At 43.2% G+C, this 21040-nt stretch overlaps 2 non-coding genes across 2 annotated transcripts; both read right to left on the bottom strand.

Moving 5' to 3' along the window:
* Positions 1-19215: 19215 nt before the first annotated feature.
* MIR129-2 (microRNA mir-129-2) lies at positions 19216-19309 on the bottom strand. Its single transcript, NR_030800.1, has one exon. It is a non-coding gene; the product is annotated as a microRNA mir-129-2 (primary transcript).
* Positions 19310-20505: 1196 nt separating this feature from the next.
* On the bottom strand, positions 20506-20587 carry MIR6528 (microRNA mir-6528). Its single transcript, NR_107797.1, has one exon. It is a non-coding gene; the product is annotated as a microRNA mir-6528 (primary transcript).
* Positions 20588-21040: the final 453 nt, after the last annotated feature.

Raw genomic sequence — 21040 nt, 5'->3', positions numbered from 1 at the left:
GGATGGCATCACTGACTCGATGGACGTGAGTCTGAGTGAACTCTGGGAGTTGGTGATGGACAGGGAGGCCTGGCGAGCTGCAGTCCATGGGGTCGCAAAGAGTCGGACACGACTGGGCGACTGAACAACGACTGAACAACCGATAAGCTGAGGCATAAAGAGATTAATAACTTGCTACGATCTTACAGTTAATAATATTAAGTCAGGTAGAACTGAAACTGTCTATGGAAAAGCACACACTGGGTTCTAGAAATGTGGAATGTAACATTCACAAGGCCAAAACAACATCAAGGGTAAAGAAAACACTTTCCACACACTCAGTCAGACGAGGTAAATTACCGACAATGAGAAATAATCACCCAACGTCCTTCTCCGAAATAATATTCAACGCCAAAAAGATAATAGAGGAATAACTACATAGCTTTTTAGAAATAAAGGGTGACCCAAGAATAGTATGCTTATTCAAACATATAGGCAACATATACAAAAGAACTCAATGAAAGAGTACCAGTAAGTTGTTTTAGAAGGAAAAAAAAAGTGTTTACACTAAAACCCAGCCAATTATAAAATAAATCCAAATAAAGAACTTGAGGGTGGAGAAGCTGTTGTAAAAAGTCTAATAAAAAGTACACATACTAGACAGTAGCTATGATATGAATTATGGCTATAGAAATGATACGAATCCTGATAATGCACAAATAATAAAAACATAACCAAAACAATAGCAAAATAATGTGATACAACAATAAAAATCAAAGTGAGAGAGAAAGAGGTGGGAAAAAAAGAGTGTGCTTGCATGAGGGGAATAAATCAACACTGCCTAAAACCAAATCATTCAGGGTGAAAAATAAAGGCTATAACTTCTTAAGGTACTTCATAATCTCTTCTTAAAATTAGAAGGGATATTTTGAGAAATGATATTTCCTGTGATAAATAAATGTGTATTTGAAGTTTAGTAATTCCTTCAATTTCTTTTTTCTTCTTTCAATTTAAGTTAAACACAATCATTCTATTTCAAAATAGCAGTATGACCTCATTTTGTATCTCATCAATAATATATTGACTATCTCTCACCATCCATTCATTTATCCTTCCATTAGTTCTATTTTATGTTCTATTTTATGTGCCTAAAAAAGTATTTAAAAATCACAAATTTTTTGAAAAGAATAAAGTACCTTGAAAAGTAAAACAATAGTGATTTTTATTTAAAAAGAAAAACAAAGTTATAATAATGCATCTGGGGAGCTGGCTGGGGCTTTTTAAAATCTCCTCCTCTTTATAGGGTAAGAGAACAAACGTGAAATGGTACAGCCACTGTGAAAAACAGTATGGCACGTCCTCAAAAATTAAAAATAGAACTACCATACGATTCAGCAATTCGACTTCGGGGTATTTTTCCAAAGAAAACAAAAACACTAATTTGAAAAGATATGCACCCCTATGTTCATGGCAGCAATATTCAAAATAACCCAAGATATGGAACCAACCTCAGTGCCCATAAATAGATGAATGAATAAAGATGTGAGATATATATATATATATACACAATGGAATATTACTCAGCCTTTAAAAAATGAAATCTTGCCTTTTGTGACAACATGGACGGACCTAGAGGGTATTATTCTTAGTGAAATAAGTCAGACAGAGAAGGACAAAAAATGTACGATTTCTCTTATTTGTGGAATCTAAAAATCAAAACAAATGAACAAACATAACAAAACAGAAACAGAGTCATAGATACAGAAAACAAATAGGTGGTTGCCAGAGTGGGAGAGGGTGTTAAGAGAAGTAGGTGAGGGAGATTAAAAGGTGCAAATTTTCAGTTACAAATTAAATGAGTCACTGGTATGAAATGCAAAAAACAAAACCAAACCAGAATGAGATGAAGTACTAAGGGACACGTAGGCTGTTGTAATATAAGCCAATATTCATTCCATTCCAGTATTCTGATTTCCTATTAGGAATTTAAGCAGTGCAAAAGAGCATCAAAAAGAAAGTGAAAAAAAAAAAAGTGAAGAAACCCCACACCAAGGCCTACCATCTAGAAATAACCAACAATGCCATCAGGTGAACATCAGTCCAGATAATTTTTATCCAGATAAAAGAATCAGTGGATAGATGGTTGATTAGATAAATAGCATGATAAATATTATAAAAAATAAAATGAGATTAGATGCAGTATTTACTAACAAAAAAGATTCCACTTAATTCTTAAACCATGATATCGTGCAAATGATGTAAGAAATCCGGCCCAGATGTTTAAACATCCAGTGTATGGTATTCCCTCGAGTATAACTTCTCTGTTGGGTACACGCACCGCAGGACAGTCCCACTTATGCAGACACATACACACAGACACACACACACACACACAAACACACACACACACCAGGCCTACTCTCCTGTTGATCTACAGCACCCTGAGGTCTGACCGAGTCTTTTCTACACCCACAGAAGGGATTTCCCTCGTCTGACTTATCACACCTCACTCGGACACAGAAGGCACAGGACAGGGACATTCGAGCAAAGATGTGAGATGCATGCATGAGAAACGATTCTGAAGGAAAAGCAACTCAAGCCAAAAGGACTAAGAGAGGAAGACGAACGGTGAGGTGGGCCCTTAGGAGCAGAAAGGGCAACCAGGCAGGCACAGAGGGCAGAAAAGTAAGAAGGGACAAGAGCTGCAGGGTGGAGTGACATAAAAGGAGGATCTGTTTCCCACTCTGCATCCCACGGATAGACACTTTCCTACTGGCAATGGACTGGCACAGACAGAAATGGGGATGCAAGGGAGGCAAGATCAAGTTTGGAGATCAAGTTTCACCGAGATAAAGTTTGGAGGGGGAAAGACCCCAAGTCAAGAATTGGATCCATGTACTTCCCTGGTAGAGCAGTGGGTAAGATTCCTCCTGCCAATGCAGGGGACACAGGTTCAATCCCTTGTCTGGGAAGATCCCACAGGCCAGTGGAGCAACTAAGCCTGTGCACCACAACTGCAGAGCCCAAGCTCTAGAGCCTGGGAACCACAACTACGGAGCCCACATGCTGTAACTACTGAAGCTCATGCACCCACAGCCCTGAGCTCCGAAACAGGAGGGGCCGCCACAAGAAGTCCATGCACCGCCTTGAAGAAGAGTGCCCACTCGCCGCAACTAGAGAAAGCCCGGAAAGCACTGAACACCCAGTGCAGCCAAAAATAAATAAATTAAATTAAATTTAAAAACGGATTCACGAGTAAACAAAGGCTCAGCATCAGGAGTAGAAAACAGCTGTTATCAGAAAGGCCTACATCTAGTATCCTTGGAGCAAGACATATGCATGGACACCTGTAGGTTCGGCTTTCCCACCTGCCAGAGGAGGTACTACCTTATCTGTAGACACAGTTCAAAAGGAACATAAGTGACCCAGGAGACCAGCTATATAAGACACCATAATGGAACTCTGGGTGAAGGCACTGCATATTCAGAGGCCTTCCTTTCACCCACGTCATGGGCTTTTTCCACCCCGGGAAGGATACTTCATTCACAGCATACACAGCAGCATGATATCCAATCACTTGACTGCTCGCTGGAGGGCACTCACTGGCCCCAGGTACCCTGAGTTCTACAGGGAAGACAACTAAGACCCACATAGCTCCTCAGGTCATCAGGCTCTGTGATCACCTAAGTGGTATCACCCTGCTGCTGCTGCTACTGCTAAGTCGCTTCAGTCGTGTCCAACTCTGTACGACCCCATAGACGCAGCCCACCAGGCCCCGCCGTCCCTGGGATTCTCCAGGCAATACTCAAGTTTATATCAAGTACTGTCACAATATCTTGACCTCCCTTAAAGGGACACAAAAAACACGGGTCTTTCCTAATGACCAGAATGACATTGAGTCACTTATTTGCATTTTCCTTGCTCTTTGAACCACTCTCTAATATTATCATCAGAGATCAACTCTCCCATCTAAAGCCTTCAGTGATCCTGCAATGCCTTCAAAACTCAGTACAAAGTCATTGGCTCAACATTCAGCTTCCTCTATAACGTGGCCCCTGTCTTCATAGTTTCCTTTTCCTCCTCACCATACCAATCATCCAGTACTCCAATCACAGTATATTAGCCCAGAATCCACCTCGCATTCACTATTCCAGACCTTTATCATCAAGTTCCACCTCCAGGAATGCCTATATTCATCATCTTTGTATCAAAATTCTACTCAGTATACAAGGCTTAGCTCACATGTCCCTCACCCCCCAGAACCCCCATCAAAATTAGGCTTCCTTCCTTTCAGGGCCATGGCACTTTGTTCTGACCTCTAGTTAGACTTAATTCATTTTGCCCTCTATTAGTTGCTGTTTGAATCTGTCTTGATTTACATCTGTCCTTATGGGTCATAAGTGAATGAACGTTTATTGAACATCTACTAAGGTTGCCAGGTGCTTTCACAGACATCATCTAATTTATCCTTCTGTTGCTAACAGGTAGTGCTTATACATTTCGGGTGTTCATAAATGTGTGTTGTATTATTCTATTAAAGAGAAGGGTAATAGTTTGATTTCTGACCTTCACCAGGAGGTCACTTAAATACATCTCCTTTAGAAGACTTAACGAAAAAATTAGACTGTTCAACTCAGTTGGACGGCATAGAGAAGGGGTGCCAAATATTCAGTCTTTGGTAATTCTGTCTTAGAAAAATGCCCTAGCCAGAAAACAACACTGTCCTTTTTTCTGCTTCTTTTTCTTGGCCCCACCCAGGAAACTCAGCATCATATCTCTATCCTGCCCAGAGTCGGACCTCAACAAGCTAGACGGTTCTAACTCTGGACCAGCTACTAATTTTCTGTGAACTTTAGACAAGACAGAGCCCTGCACTGTGTGCTGTGCTGTGCCGCTCGGTCGCGTCCGACTCTCCATGACTCTAAGACCCATGGACTGTAGCCCACCAGGCCCCCATGTTCATGGGGATTCTCCAGGCAAGAATACTGGAGTGGGTTGCCATTCTCTTCTCCAGGGGATCTTCCCAACCCAGGGACTGAACCTAGGTCTCCCACAATGCAGGTGGATTCTCTACCATCTGAGCCACCAACGAAGCCTTATGTAAAATGGGGCATTTGGGCTGGATGACCTCAGAGGTACTGATCAGTTCCTAAGATTCTATGTTGAAAGAACATACACAAGATGACTTGGGAATTGGCCAACTCTTCAGGCCACCTGTGTACAACAAAATATGGAAGACTATGGAAACAGGGCAATAGATTTCTCTGTGAGTGTGTGTGTGTGTGTGTTCTGAGAATGTTTTGTGTCTATGCATTGAGTGGGGAGGTAAAAAGCTGTTAATCCATGGAAGTCTACTTTCAAGAAATTTACAATTTATGTGAATACCTAAACCGTAAAAACACTGCTTGGTTACTCTTTACTAAGGGTTACCATTTTTGTTGTTGTTCATAAGAAACTAGTGAAGATTATTTTTAAATCCACTAATCTTACAGTTGAGAATGGCTTTTAAAAAATACACAGACCTATAGAACTCAAAGATTACCATTAACAAATAAGTTCTCTTCATTTACATTTAGCATCTAACTGATCATGCAGAAGGATCTCTTCTGACCAAATGAATCAGTAAATCAACAGGGTTACATCAACTTCTGCAGGGAGTGAGAGAACATGTAACAATCAATTTTAGTCAGAGTGTCAATGAAGGCATATCCATTCACTGTTTAATAACCAGTTGATCTGGATTCAGCTATTTTCAAAACCATCAATTAGACTGGACTAAATCTCTCCTTAGACAGGTTTGGATGAAAAGACGCAGCTTGTATACCAAGGGTGTGCATATACAGATGAACCTGAGAACCCTCAGTTTGGTTTAGGAGGGGCCCACTACAGTTCTCTATATGCCTCCCCAAGGATATAAGGCGTCCTTTGTTCCCTCTGCTGTCAGAAAAAACCAAGAATAAACAGGGGCTTTGGTGCTGTTAGGGTCAAGGTCAGACTCACATCTTTGTTTCTATCAAATGTTTACTGTGTGCTGTGCCAATATTTCACCAGACTGTTTTAACCAAAGGCACATAATACTGGGCCTCAAATAGAAATGCCACCGTGGCACCAATAAAAATGCTCTAGTATATCAGGACTATGAGTTTGCTATAAGTAAAAGGTATTAGAACTGCAGGGGAAAATAAACTTATAAAATAAGAAAAAGAAAAAAAAAAAAGAAGACAAAAGAGGGTTTTGATTAGGTACTTTTTGGAGGGACTGTGGAGCAACAGCATGTAAAATTCTGGAGAAAAGAAAACATCAAAAAAAAAAGGGAAAAGAAAAGTGACTAATGTACTTCACAGGGTAAACATATTTTTAATGCAAACATAGGAGAAGCAGAAGGGCTCTTTTAAAACAGGGATCTTCAGTTAAGTACAGCCATTAGCTCTTAGAGGCCAAACTTAGCCAGTCTACAAGGAGGGGGACAGTTTTCAGATCAGTATTGCTCAATCAACACAATTTTTAAAAATTTTTTACAAAGGAAGAAAAGAAAATCAGTTAAAATTTTGAGCCAAAACTTCAAGAGACTATTTTTAAGACTCAGTTTCTTCATATATTTTAATATATATCCTTTTAAAAATATTTTTCTCACTGCAATGGCTTTCCTAAAATCAAATATGTATTTTTTTCCTTTGCTGAAGATTCCCCCAAAAGAACATTTCCCTCCAAATCTATACTTTCAATATATTAATAAAATAGATTCAAACTTTTTGTTTGTTTTTGTAGAATTTGCTAGCCCCCCCTTTTTTTTTCTTCCTGAAAGAAAATCCTCCTCCAAATTTTTATTTTTTTATTCAGGATATTTAAAAGTAATTGCTACTTTTTGAAGAATTATGTCATTATGGAGTAATTAAGATTTTAAAAAGTTAACGATCTTTATGACTCAGAAAGCCCTTAATCCAATTATCAGGGTGAAGGATGAATTGACCTTTTCTCCTTTCAATCCTGTTTCTAGTTTGGAAAAAAAAAAAATCTCTTTCAGAAAACACTGATTTCTAAATTTACCAAATACGATGGCAAATTTAATAGCAGTGAAGTTTTTAAATAAGCTTGTACATATCAATTTAAAAACTGCTTCTTGCGTATCAATTTTGGGTTTACGTATGTGCATTCCTGAAGAAAGAAAGGGGAACAGAGAAGAGTTTTATTTGGTATTTATTCTGTGCTTAAACCTGCCTCAACTAGAGGCAGGTTTAAGCACATTTAATTTCCTATGCTCAGGTTTTCTCTTTCCTTCTTCATGTTTTACTTTTTCTTTTATTTTGCTATTCATACTATTTCCTTTTTTGTCCGTGAACAATATTTTTTAATAACAAAATTATCAGTAAATAATGATGGTTACAGCAACACTGAAGGTTATAATTCTATTATCTATTGTTTTCCTTCGAAGGATCTCAAGGTAGTTTACAAAGAGAAAATAAAACCAGCATTCCTTCTCCTGTCACAGGATTTAAAAATTTGACAGCTGTAATTTTGGGGGTTACATGATACCAATGCTAAATCATTCTAAAGAGTGCCTTTCCTACATCATTGCTGGAACTTCCCTATATTCCGGATTGGAGACTAAAATTTTATTTCTTTAAAGATGTTTTTATTTAGCATTGTCAGACACAGTTCCATCAGTCTTTTTAAGGAGACAAAAGACCTCTAAGGTTTAATTCAGAGTTGAGGGCCACTTACATTTGATGAAAAGACGACCTTATGGCAAAAATAATGTCAATATTTAGCTTATTCATGTGCAGGATCTACTTTAATTTTAAATGAAATTTAGAGGAATTCATATCTTCTAGTATATCAGTCAGTCTAAGCCAGCATGAGACTATGTTCTAACATTAGGTTACCTTAAGATACAAGCGGTTAAGTTCTACCTTCTGGGTAAGGAAGATGAGCTACCGTCTCTGCTGGTGAGACGATATATAGGTGTATGTGTGCGCATGCGCGTACACAACAGACAAAAAACTCCATAATGAAACTAACAACATGTAGACCGATGTCGAGCATACAGTTTCAGGGTTTTGATGGTGCCCCTGAACTAAGACACTGGGATAAGGTCCCTGTATCTCTCTTTACCCTGTCCTCTCCGAATCAGCTCCTAATCTAGTGACAGATTTTCACCTCATTCTTTGGGGATCTTTTTAAGATCACAGACTCCTTCCCCTACTTTCAGTAAATGTTAATTAACCTCCAAGAGTGCATGACATCAAAAACATAATTCTGACCCCCTTGAAAAGAAAGAATTAACAGGCATCACCTTCCTATCAAAAAACCTCCATTAAAAAAAAAAAAGATAGCTCTATAAGCTGTATTTTCCCCTGTAGGACTGCATATTAACAGACAACAGGAAGAATGGAAAAAGATTTGTGTATATGGAAAAACTGTTTCTGAGGTTGGGCCTGTCAGCCCAAGAAAATGGCAGAGAGAAGAGGTCAGTGACTACTTGAGGCATTTTTTGTCATTCTAATCACCTCATGTCTCCTCTTCTCTATGGCAGATTTAGTACATTTGCAACAGGTTGATGATTGTGGTGCAAGGTATGAGAGACAATGAAAGATCTGTGAGATTTTTGAAAAAAAATTTTTTTAATTTGGAGCAATTCTATGACCTAGGTTTTTATACTTTGGGGGAGGATATTTGGCTTTTTAAATTGCAATCCTTTTGGGAAATTTCCATAAATTTCATTTAATTCTATAATATGATTCCTCAAGCAACTTCTAGAATCTACTACTTTATTACAAAGCCTTATTACATTTTTTTAAAAAAAATAAAAAATATTTTTGCCAAAAACAGCAATAAATACATAGCCCCTATTTAGTGCCATATATAATCCTTCTAGAAGCATAAATATTAGAAATAAGACAACCTATTTTGATGTGTTATATTAAAATCTATACACTTTATAATCTGTGAGCATATCAGAAAAAAATTAAAGATGAAATCGACCTAGTGCTAAAACATAAACTCCTAAATATGTTAGTAAAAAAAAAAAAAGTGTGGTCAGTTTAAAATTATATCTGGGAAAATATTTTGACTAAAAATTCTATTTCTAACTAAAAAAGAGATTAACTAAAAAGACATCTTATTTTTATATTAAGGAATAAATTTATGAATAGTAGAAGAAAGTGCCACTCCTCCCTAAAATAAGCATATTAATGAATATCACACATCTCTCTGTGGAAATTATATTTGTTTTGTGCCACATGAAAAATTAATGTTTTATAATCATAAATAAAATATCTTCTTACATATTTGAGCTTTGGTTAAATACTGATCTTTACTGGGATAAACTATCTTTAATGTTATACAAATAAAATAAACAAAATTTCATGTTAAAATCTCAGAGAAGCTGAGAGGTAGCTCACTGAGAAGCAAGATTTTTAATCATAAGATTAAAAAAATTTTACAGTTTATCTTTAAAGTTTTCCCTTCTTTGAAAAAAAATATTTTTCTTTCTCTCAGAATTCTAAAGTATGACTTTGAAAAAAATTCTAAAGCTAATAGCTAATCCTCAAAAAGGTAATAAGCTTGTATTTTTAAAATACCATTTGTTTATTATTTGAAGAGACAGCAACTGTTTTCATGACTGTTTCATATTTAAATGCAAATAATTCTTATGTAAAACTACCTGAAACAGGTTTTTTTCTGGACAAGCTCCTGAAGGGCAAGTTTGAGGGGGAAATAGCTATGAACTGGAGGATTTCATAAGTCTGTAAATAAATGAAAATACTAAATTAGTGTTACAGCCTAAAATATTTTCTTAGTATTTTAATTTTAATTCTTTAAGATTTTAATGAGCAAATTTTAGTTCAGGAAGCTATCAATAAATTTTTTTTCTTTCTTTAAAAATTTTTATTATAAATGACTGCTTCTGTGCTCCATTACCTACATATAATTTAAAATTTAAAAAGAGAGGCATAAAGGAAAACTGCTGAGGGGAAACAATTTTCCTCTTTTACTTAAATATCATTTCATTAGATGTGATGTTGAGGTTCAGAGTGGTAGAAGTCGAGAGGATAAAGTTTGGAGGGCTATCTCTAATTCACCCTTCCTTTTCAAACTCAATGTATAGGCTGCCAATTTACTTACTGCCCCTTTATCCGCTAAGAATTACAGAACTTCTCAGACAATTTGATTTTGGTTCATACCACACCCACCTCTGGCAAGAGGGTTTTCTGCTCTTTTTCTTATCTCTGATTAAGTATTCTTGTCACAGACTCAAAGGGTAAAAGAGACCCCTTAATTTTAAAAAAAAAATCACTTAACTCCACTTTGAAACAGTGAAACTATTTTTTTAGTTGATTTTTTTTTCTACCAATCTAAGATCTGGGCTTTAAAGAGGGGTCAACCCTGGGGGTCAAAATTTTTTACAAAGGCAGTCTGATTTGCCTGTGGAGATATTAAAAGGTCAGTGTGGTATAAATCATTGCAGTTTGAATGACAGCTGTCCTGAGAGGCTATTACTGTTTGTTCAGCTCCAGACCAGTTCCTCGCCCAATTCACAACATCTGGAAAATCTCAAGATGATCCCAGCACTCCTTGACTTTAGACTCATCGCCCACCTCATGACTCCTGGTGGTGTTACCTGCTTCCTATTCCTATTTCAACTCTTTCAACCAGTACAGGACTCTATTTAGACCCTGGGTCTGCAGGCACCTGTCTTAACACTGCTGCTGCTAAGTCATGTCAGTCGTGTCCGACTCTGTGCAACCCCATAGACAGGAGCCCACCAGGCTCCTCTGTCCCTGGGAGTCTCCAGGCTAGCAGTGCGTATTGGTTGAATACATACTACACACCTGAAGTATCAGATTGTGTGTTAACTGATATCTCATTTCATCTTCCCAACAACTTTATGAAATAGGCACTTGAATATCCCCATTTTACAGATGAAGAAACTGACTCAGAGAGATAACTTGGTCTAGTGCACGCAGCTGAAAAGAACAGAACTGACAAGTAAACCGAGATCTCACTGGCCTCAAAGCCCGTGGCCTTAGACCAAGCAGTTGTACTGCTTCCTCAAATTATGCTGCTTTTAGCCGCCCCTTGAAAGGCTGCAAAGAAGGGATGGCGAGGACTACTGTGCAGTTTGCGTTTGACACGTCCCTGGAGTTTTTAGTATGGTTTTTTAAAAAGAGAAGAAAAGTCTTCGAGTAGAGTTGATGGTAGGCTGTGGGGGAAATGCAGAAAGGCCTGTGGAGAAGGCACCTGTTTCTAAGAAAATTAAATAAAATACATAAAAAGCAAACAAAGGCAAAAAACATCTTTTGGAATGGCCTCAGATGTGCTTTATAGGTTCCGGAGTACAAAGAGTAGCCCTTTTCTTCTAGTATTCCCCAGAAAACATGAAGACCTCATCAGATGCTTCCTATCGTCACCCTGCAACTTTCCGCTAAGACTTGAAAGAAATGCCGGATAGAACAAGTTAAGTGAATCAAAGAGAAGAGAGCAAAGATTTTTTTGAGGTGGGGAGGGGTGATAAGAGAAGACAAAAAGATTTATAAGACAGTGAAAAGTGAAGCTGGAGGAAGGAAGGAACGAAGAGAAAATATATGTGAAAAGGAAAGAGAAAGCATCCTTGATGATAGCAAATAGTGTTATCTGTTCTTGCCCTTTTATTGTTCCTTTACTCTTTCCTCGGTGGGAATCACCTAAACGGAAAATTTAGGACTGGATATAAGCCAAACATAAAAGGTGAATGGTAAGTATTCTCAGTGAGTCATTTTTCCCCCTCTGATCAAAAAAAATTTTTTTAAGTAAAAAAGGGAATGATTTGCAAAAACAATTGTGATTAAATTCAATAGATTTTTAAAAAGAACTTGAAAGCAAGGAATTAAAGGGGAATGAAACAACAAAGAGATAATCTTTGGGTAGGGATACATCAAGTAGAGAAAAAGATTTTTCTATCAGCCCTCCTGATTTACTCCCAGTCGGGTAATCCTGGGCACTGGCAGGCTATGGAGCAAATGGACAGATGCTTTCAGAAAAGATTATCTTTTATCTGTTACTCAGGGAATAGCTCTGGTCCTATGACTGCAGATTCCATGATATAAGCCTTGTATGCCATTGCTATATGTGTCAGGCAGGGGGAAAAACATAATAATAACAACAATTAACATTTATTGAGAACTGAGTGAAGTTCTTTATATGCATAATCTGATTGAATTCTCACCAGAATCTTAGGGTTGTTATTGTTATTCCCATTTTACAGATAAGGTAATTGGGAAAATGAGAAGGACTGATTTGCCTTTAGGTGGATCTTTCTATTCTTGAGCCTCAGCAGAAGCAATCTGTTACTTTCTTGCTTAAGTAGAAACTCACACACTTCACCGGATCCTCCCACAGTCTACCAGAAGTCTTTACAAATTCAGATCCTAATCCAGACCTTCCACTTCCAAGGTCATCTCCCTGCAGTGCTTTCCACTGGCTATTTACCCTGGGAGCGCTGAGTAAGAGCATCCAGCTCACCCTGAACGTAAAGCTTGCATCAGTAGCTGATCACACTAAAGTCTATAAACATCCTTCACCCTAAATGAAAAAAGCCAGGCCTTCCTCATTGCAGGAAAGAATTTTGGGGAGCTACCAGCAGGCGAGAAAGAGACTTTGGAAGACTTGGAGTGGGGCAAAACCTTTGCATGCTGACCTCTCCGTGTCCACTTTGAGTCTTAAAGACTTCCAATTTCTCCTTTACTGAAGACCTCAGCAGCACTGCCTGCCATAAAGCCCCCAGCTATGCCATAAAAGGCAACCTACCAACCCAACAGGATCATCCCAACAGGGCCAGTCTTACCAACATAATAATCCAACCAATGGACTGTTCCTTTCCTTCTCAGGGAATCCCTCTCCTGTCTATCTCTGAATTTCCCTGGTGGTCAAAAGCACCAGAGAAAATCCATCTTTGCTATGAGCCCTTATGTTGAGACATTACACTGTCCAGCTTCAACACCAACCTCTGTTCCCTCCGCCAAATCACCAGACTTTGCCAAGAACATTTAGCCTGAAAGATGGATTGTCACTTCAAAATTCTGCAGGACTGGGCTAGATTTGGCCATTAAAACTTCTCATCTGCTTCTGTCCCTCACCTCCATGCCTGCTTTGCCTTTCAGTTACTGATTTTCTGTTCAGCATTTACTCTAGCCTTTTGCAGTATTAACTAAATTCCAAATATTTATTCTACAAAAAAAGAGAGGCCAAAAACACAACACAGAGCTGCTAGGTAAGAAAAAAAAAAAGAACAGCTACAAATCAAGATTTGATGATTCAACCTAAGCTGCAAACCTTAATTTTGTAAAATATAGGACTTTGAGACTAACTAGATGAAAAATGTTTAATTAGGGCCTAGTGAAGCCTAGGGAAGTCATGAGCGCCTTGAAATTTTATGTAAAATATCTGTGTTTTTCTTTTTTCTCTTTCCTTTTGTTGTTTTGTTTTTCCAGGAAGATGCTCCATACCTTCATTAGGTTATCAAAGGGAGAATAATTTATTTATATCTCCAATGCCTAGAATAAGGCCTGATATATAGTAAGGACTCAATAAACATTCAACATGTGTTGAATGAATGAATGAAAAGAGGGATCTGAGCTCTAGGACCCAACTTTAGAGATGGAGGAGTAGAAGCCTGGGAAGGATATAATAGCTTTTTCAGGGTCATGAACCCAAGTAGTCAGGACCAGATAGAACTAGCTCTTTTAATGCATTCCACTGTTTGCCAGTCTCTTTGATTTGTTTTTTAACCTAACTGTATCTTTCACTCCATTTCATTTTTCTTCCTTCCAATCTGTTTCTTTTAAGCTGAGAAATGCATCTTATTTCCTAGTTAGAAGTTGCCAGTAAGAGCACACCCGGAAAGAGAAGTGAGGAAACAGTCAGCACAGAGAGTCTATGAAAAAAAAGGCCGCCACGATAATTTATTGGTCACAGCACACACAGCATGGCTACTCTTCCTACGTGCTGAAGGCATGATTAATAATGGCATCAAAATGGCTGTCACTGATGGAAATATGCAAAGCTGAGTTAGATCCAGGCATTGGCAGTAAATCTTAAAACTGACCAGACTAAGCCAGTGTCCTAGAACAGGTGACCTGCAGCACTCTAAAAGATATCCGAGGGACAAGGATCAAATGAATCCCTGCTTGGTCTGAAAGCTGCTTGTGTGGACCTTCCTTGCTTGTCGAGTAATTAAGAAATCCTGGGAGAATTCATCTGGACCTTACTACCCTCCTAACAACTCCCAGTCAAGCCCAGTAGGCAAGAAGGATAAGATTCAAGCTGCCACCCAGAGGAAAGAAATAAGGGAGAGAGGCCTAGGCCTCGTGGAACTGCTTCAGGCTAAGAGAGACTCTGGAAGAGACCAGTATTCGGATTCTGTGACACAGCAAATTTCTTGTGCTGATGACTTCCTTAGCGGATCAAGGCCCACATGGAGGCACTGAGGTCTAGGCTATGTCAGAAGCAAGAGAGGAGAGCCTTGCCTAACCCAGTGATGCCCCCAGAATGCTAACTGCTAGCAGAAGAACCTTTAGGTAAACTTTTCTTTGAACCCTGGCATCCTAAATGCAAGCCATTTGGAAGGGAATCTGTTACAATTTGTGTTTATGGACTGTCTATATTATTTAGTAGTGCTAAGAATTACTGAGTGAAGACAGAAGAATCCAGAGTAGAGTAGACAATAAACAACCTGGGTTGGAGCCCCAGCTGTGGGACCTTGGTAAAATCACTTAATCTCTCTGAACCCCTGTTGCATGATTTATAAAATAAAGGTATTGGTCTGTATATCTGTAGCTCTTTCTAGCTTTCACATGCTACGTATATATTTAAGCTTGAGATTTAACCCATCAACAGATGCTTTTAGAAGAGGTTACCCTTCAGGCAAGAAAATCTTACCCCCTATATTATTTTCTTAGATGTTTTCTTACAAGGCAACCGAAATATCAGTTAAAGGGGGAAAAGGGGGATATGCTAAGCCCTTGGAATGAACTACAGCCCTATTGCTCTAAGACAGATGCTGAAAACTTATATTCAAAAGGGGAATTTAAGAGAAGTTAGGTTCAGCCAGTGATTTGAAGATCTTGCTCTCACTTTACAGGGTGGGATTACAGGGGTTTCTAGTCAATCAGCTTATCGTTAAAGTTCCATTCTCAAAAGTAAACATTTCACAAAATATATGTAGCAGTCATTTAATTAATTCAGTAAATAGGTCTGTTGTATAATGATCTGAAGGTCTTCTATGAACTGTGCTTCTGTTCTACCATGAGCCTCAAGTTTCCTATAGAATTTCTAGCAGCTTCCTACATTTTGCTCACAAAACAGCCAAGGATAAGATAGGGAGCTCGGTTTCTCCCTACCTCACAAATCTAACAGCCCTGGAGTTTCAAAATTTTCTGCCTAGCTTTGAACTGAATTCCCCAATGCAAATCACAGTATGACTCTGAAGCTCAGCAAAGCAGCTAAACAAAAGCTCTGTAGCAAAGGATTTTGCTGGTTAATAGTAAAAGTAAATGTGTTTAGAGTTTGATGCCTTACCCCTCAAAAAAAATCAATAACCTAAAGATCGTCTTATCTTTCCTGTGATGAACCCCAGTTAAGTAGACATAACTCAATGTACTGGCTTCCTCAGAAAAACTAAGCTCAGCAGCAAATTACCCTTCAACTCCACACCTCTCCTGGGCCCCTAAGAGGCCTGACATAGCCCAGGACATGGGGGCAGAGGGGCAACTCTGGGCCCCACTAAAGAAGCCCTGCACCTCTGAATCCTTAAGGCTTGGGAGCTTCCAAACACCCAGGTCCAGGTCCTGCTAGGGGATGAGACAGGAAAGGGGCCTGCTTCATGGGGTACTGTGCCTCCCCCCTCACCTGTATGATGGATGCTTCTCTTTGCCAAATGCTAAGCCATTGAGGACCATCCCCAAGCACTGGATCCCTGCTGCCTTGTGTCTCATCACCAAGTGGGGAGTGTACACACACTGCCCAGGCCAAGGGGCCGCGGGCTGGGGTATCTTTGCACTTACCTGGGACTCCAGAGCTCATCTGCACAGACTCTTTAGCTCCTATGGCCTCTGACAACTCCTCCTTCAGTGACCACCCCTCATGCAGACGTCCAGGTGTCAGGGCAGGTTTGACTACCTGAAAGGGCCAAAGATGGGCAAGGTTACTTTGCTGGCTCTGGAGGAGAATGGGAAAGTTTGGGGGCTGGGACATTTTATAGGAAATCATCGGGTAGGAAGACTACAAGGAAGGAAAAGGGCAGAAGGGTGCATCTGGGCCAAGAGTTACAAGGCAGGGGAGCTGAAGCAAGGGGAGAGCTTTCCAGAGATGCCCACACAGCCCCTAGGCTGAGAGTCCTGACGCAGAGGAGAGGGTCCTGGTCTGAGGCTGCAGCAAGTGTGCTCAGCGCCTTTGACTCAGTCCCTCCCTCTGCCTCCAGCCTAAGGCAGGTAAGGAAGCGATTCAAAGCAACCACCGGTCTTGGGAAAGAGGCCAGAAGGGGCAAAAGAGCCCGGCAAGGGGAGGAAACTTGGCTCCAGCCACGGATAGAGCAGGAGAGGCAGGGGGGAGCCACAGGAACAGAGCAACCAAAACTGGGCCTGAGGGTGAGAGCACGTGGAACCCCCAGCCTGACCCAACCACCAGGGGGCAGGTCATAGAGAGGGGGCTCCGTGATGTCTTCACCCCTTCCTCAGCTCGAGAGACCAGTCTGGTCTGGATTTTCTGACATAGGCAAAAACTAAGCTAGCTGATGGGCTCCGGGCACCAAGTGTCCCCAGGGACTCCCTGGACACTTCCCACCCCCATGGAGAAGCACACTGGGGTGAGGAAGGGTCTCTAACCACTACCCCTTCTCCCTAATATAAAGGCTCGAGAGTTTGCGTCAGATGCAAGTGCCTGGAAGTTTCCATCAGGCCCCTGGCTTACTGGGTGACGTGGCTTTTTTTTTTCTTCCCCAAAAGGTGTGTGCGTTAGCAGTTTGAGGGTTCAAAGAGGTCCTCCCCCCACTTTGCCCTCCTTTCTCAGCAAAGGCAAAGTGGGGAGAAAGCGGAGAGACAGCTCTCACTGGCCTCAGGTTGAAGCAGCCGCCCTTAGGAGGGAAGGAAAGATGTACAAGAAGCCACCAATTTTTCCTCCTGGTGAAGGGAGAAGGGAGGGGGGTGCTTTCCGCTGATCCCAGCTGGAATGAGACCCCCCACACTCCGCAAGCCCCCCGCCCCAGATCAGGAGTGAGCACCCCCAGCCCCGGTGTGCGGCCGGGCGCCCCAGCAGCTGTGCTGCAGCCGCAGTAGCTCTTCAAAGCAGCAACAGTTGTCTGGCTGAGGCGAGGCGAGGCGAGGACTCGCTCGGGCGCGCACGACGCCGGCTTCGGCCGGGTGCTCGTGGGCTCCCGCGCCCCGGCCCCACACCTCGCCTCGTGGGAGGAGTGAGGGGGCCAGGGGCGCGGGAGCCTCGAGCCGCCCTCCCTCAGGCGGCTCTTACTGGTTTTGTGCGAGTTCACTTCGCTCAGGTCACCTCTCTCCAAAACCTGGTGGAGGTTCCGGTTTTTGGAGAGAGGAGGGCTTTCTGGCTGGGGAGAGAAGGGGAAGGTAAGAAGCAAAAAAAAAAGAAAAACAAAAGAGATGCTGAAGGGACACGGGGTGAGGCTATTTTTAATCTAGCCTGGCTTTTGCGCCTCTTCCCTCCGCGAAGCTATCGCTCCACAGACGGCCCCAGGTGAGAGGCAGGGAGGAAATCCCCCAGAGCTTTTGCTTTGGCTCCATCTCCTTTGCAGATCTTAGGGACCCTTTTACTCTTTCAGAAAACGCAACCGGAGAGAGAAAATCTCTTTTATCTGTGGAGAGGGGCTCTGATTTATCCCTGGAGTTTGGAGTCCTCGCCTTCCGTGCCTCCTCGCAGGCTGAGCTAGAAAAGATTGACTCTGTCCAGCACTCTCGGACTTTGGAGCCCTTTTTCCTCCTGCGGGAGAGGGTAAACTCTGGATGCTTGGCTCAGGGAGAAGGGAATGATGGTGGGCGTTTAGTTTGCTGGGAGAATGGTGATTGGGGTGCAGGGGGGAAATTCAGGCCCTCCCCGAAAATGCGAAGCTTCGCAGCCCTCGGGTCTCGGACTCTTATATCCCTAGACTCATCCTCTAGCCGTGTCCATCCCTCTGGGCCTCCGTGTGTCTGTGTGTCCTTCTGGTTCAGTCCCTAAGGGCGTCTAGCAGTGTTTCTAGCTGACGAAGAACGTGGGGGGCGCAGAGCATGGTGAAGGCCTGATCTTTGCCACTTGTAACCGAAGCGGTCACGACTGCAAGCAGTGGAAGGGGAGGTGAGGAGGGGGGTACCCAGAGCTGATCCCCAACCCTGCAGCTCTGCTTCGTTTCCCAGGACGGGGCACCTCTTTAGAGGCCAGGACTGCGCTGCTGTTGCCACTGCTGAGCTGCTGACTCGGGTGCAACCACATCTCTCAAATGCTCCTTCTCTGCGGGGTTTTTCCCAGTTTTCACATGTTTTATCCCTTTCTGTGTTACTTAGTTTTGAGCAAGGCGAGATAGGGGGGGACCTGAGGCTGCAAAACGCTTCAAATTAGGTTGGAAGCAGGTGTGGGGGGAAGAAAGGACTCCGGGGAGCGGGCGGTGCCTGGGTATTTTCCCTCTTTTTCGGAGCTGCCCAGTTCACCGCGGCTCACCTCACCTCGGGGTCCCCCACTAGGAAAGGGGATGCTGAGGGCTTCCCGCCTCTCCCTCAAGGGCTTCCCCACCCCTATATTGCAGAGTTGGATCATATGGGTCAAAAACAACCAGAAAATGTCCTCAACTGATTCATATTCCAGGTACCGATTTGGCCCTAAGACCAGATTCCTTTTTTTTTTTTTTTTGCAGTGGGTGAATGGGCTTATTCGGGGTGTGGGCGGAGGTTGTTGGTGCGGGGGGGGGAGACACAACTTGTGTAAACTTTTATTGTATTTCAGCTTCTTCCCACTTCTCAGAAAACATTACGCACACTGCCTGCTCCGATTCCCCCTGTGATACAAAGTGGATTAAAAAGTTGGGGGTGGGGGACCTGCGCGGAGGACAGGCGGGTGACCAAAGCCTCAGGGAGCGCGGGAAGGACGCGAGGTAAAGGACTGATTCTTCCGTGGAAAACGGGGAGAGGGCTGGGAAAGGCTCGGACTAAGCCGTTTCGGGAAGGTGCGGACTTCGGCGATCGCTGGTGGCTGCCGTCTTCTCGACGAGTGCGCCCTCCGCGAATGCTTTTTGGGGTAAGGGCTTCCGGCTATTGAGTTATGTACAGCAAGCCCAGACCGCAAAAAGATTCGCGAAGGGCAGAGTCTGCCGGCTTCTTCAGTCCGCCGCCGCCGCCTTCAGCCCAGGATGTCTCCGAACCCCGGAGCCGAGCAGGCTGGGTCTCCCCAGCGCGCTCCAACGCGGCTCAGCCTTCCCACCCCGCGCGCCGCCCGCCCGACTCTCGTCCCTCCTCGAACCCCTCGCCCAACCCCTCCATTTCTCCACACCGTCCGCGATCCCCCAACACAGCCCGCAACAGCCTCGAGCGAGGTGTGTGTAGGGCGAGAGGAGGAGCACAGAGGGGACCAGGGATCCCGGAGCCCAGCCTCCACCCCCTCTCCGGTACCCCAGCACCCTGAGCCTCTCCGCCTATCTGTCCTGTCACCCTCTTTCCCTTTCAGGGTTCCGCCAGCCCTGGCTGCAAGGTCGCGGATCTCTGAACAGGTACAGTTCGGATTCCCCCTGAACCCCCTCTTGTCCCTCCTAGTCCCCCAGCAGAGGTTCCAGCCGTGACTACAGGCGCTGCGTAAAGAGAAAAACTCCCCCAGAGCACTAAATAAATACAGACGAGGCCGCCAGCTCATTGGTGCGGACTAAAATCGTCACCCACCAATCAGGAGAGAGCTCACATTTCCTTTTTTTTTTTTTTCCAGAAGGGGGAGGGAGGAAAAAAATATTTCCATTTCTAATTATTTAACAAAACCCAGACTGGAACACGTTAAAATATTGTTGTTGCAAAAAATCTGGCCAAGCCCCCCTGCCCCATTCCAGCCCAGGCGAGGGCGTGAGATATTGGGCCAGGGTTCAAGAGAGCGACCTCTCCCAACAGGACCTAAGCCAGGAGATTCAGACGTAAAATGACAGGCCAAGATAAACAGAAAATATACCCAAACTGCACAGTAGTCAGCCTATTTCTTTAAAAAAAAAAAAAAAAAAGGAGGATGGCTTGAACCCCACTCCCCGTAAAGTTCTGGAGGCTCGATAGGCAGGGTGAAGTCCCTCCTTCCGTACCCTAGCCGCCCCCCCCCCCCCCAAACCCGTCTAGATGTTCCTTGTCTAATGTCCCACTTGCCTCGGGTGCCCTTTCATTGCTGCAGCCCACCCTCCAGCCCCCGCCCCGCACTCCCTACCCATTCTGCAGAATGTTGAGGGGAACAACAAGAGGCGAGCCCCTCTCCGACCGCCGGCTCCCACAACGTCGGGAGATTCCACCCTCTGCTGGAGGAAGGAGAGGGGAGGGGAAGGGAGACCAGGGTGGAAGGAGGAGGGAGATCTCTTTCCTACGTTATCCCTCCTTCCCTCTTCCCTCTCTCCCTTTAGGCCCCCTCCACCATCCAACGTAGTCAAACTTTGAGGGGTGGCCCTCCTTCTCCCCAGGGCAGCGCCACTCTTCCCCAGTCTGGTCTTCCTCCCCTCCCCCCACCCACCCCGCCCCATCACAGTCCAAGAAGGATTTGGGCAAAGGAACGTTTGGACCACCTCCCTCCCCGAGGGTAGTCCCCCTGGGGGAGGAAAGATTCAGCTTAAGTGGGGTGTTGCAAAACATCGCCAGAACTTGGGGCGAAAAGTTGCCATATTTGTTCTTTGCCACCCTGGAATCGACGTGCCGGCGGGCGCGGGCGCACACGCAAGCTCTGGCTTAAGCTTGCCCAGAGAAAATCCAGCTAGACCTTCTCCAAGTCTGTGTTGGCCCACCCCCTCCGCCCATCCATCACCCTCCGGCAGCTCCGCGACCCTCCCACCCTCCCACGGCGTCCCCTCGGCTCGGCGACC

The sequence above is a fragment of the Bos taurus genome, chromosome 15 (genome assembly GCF_002263795.3).
Source record: "Bos taurus isolate L1 Dominette 01449 registration number 42190680 breed Hereford chromosome 15, ARS-UCD2.0, whole genome shotgun sequence".
Classification (NCBI taxonomy): domain Eukaryota; kingdom Metazoa; phylum Chordata; class Mammalia; order Artiodactyla; family Bovidae; genus Bos; species Bos taurus.
This window is presented reverse-complemented; position numbering and strand designations above follow the sequence as displayed.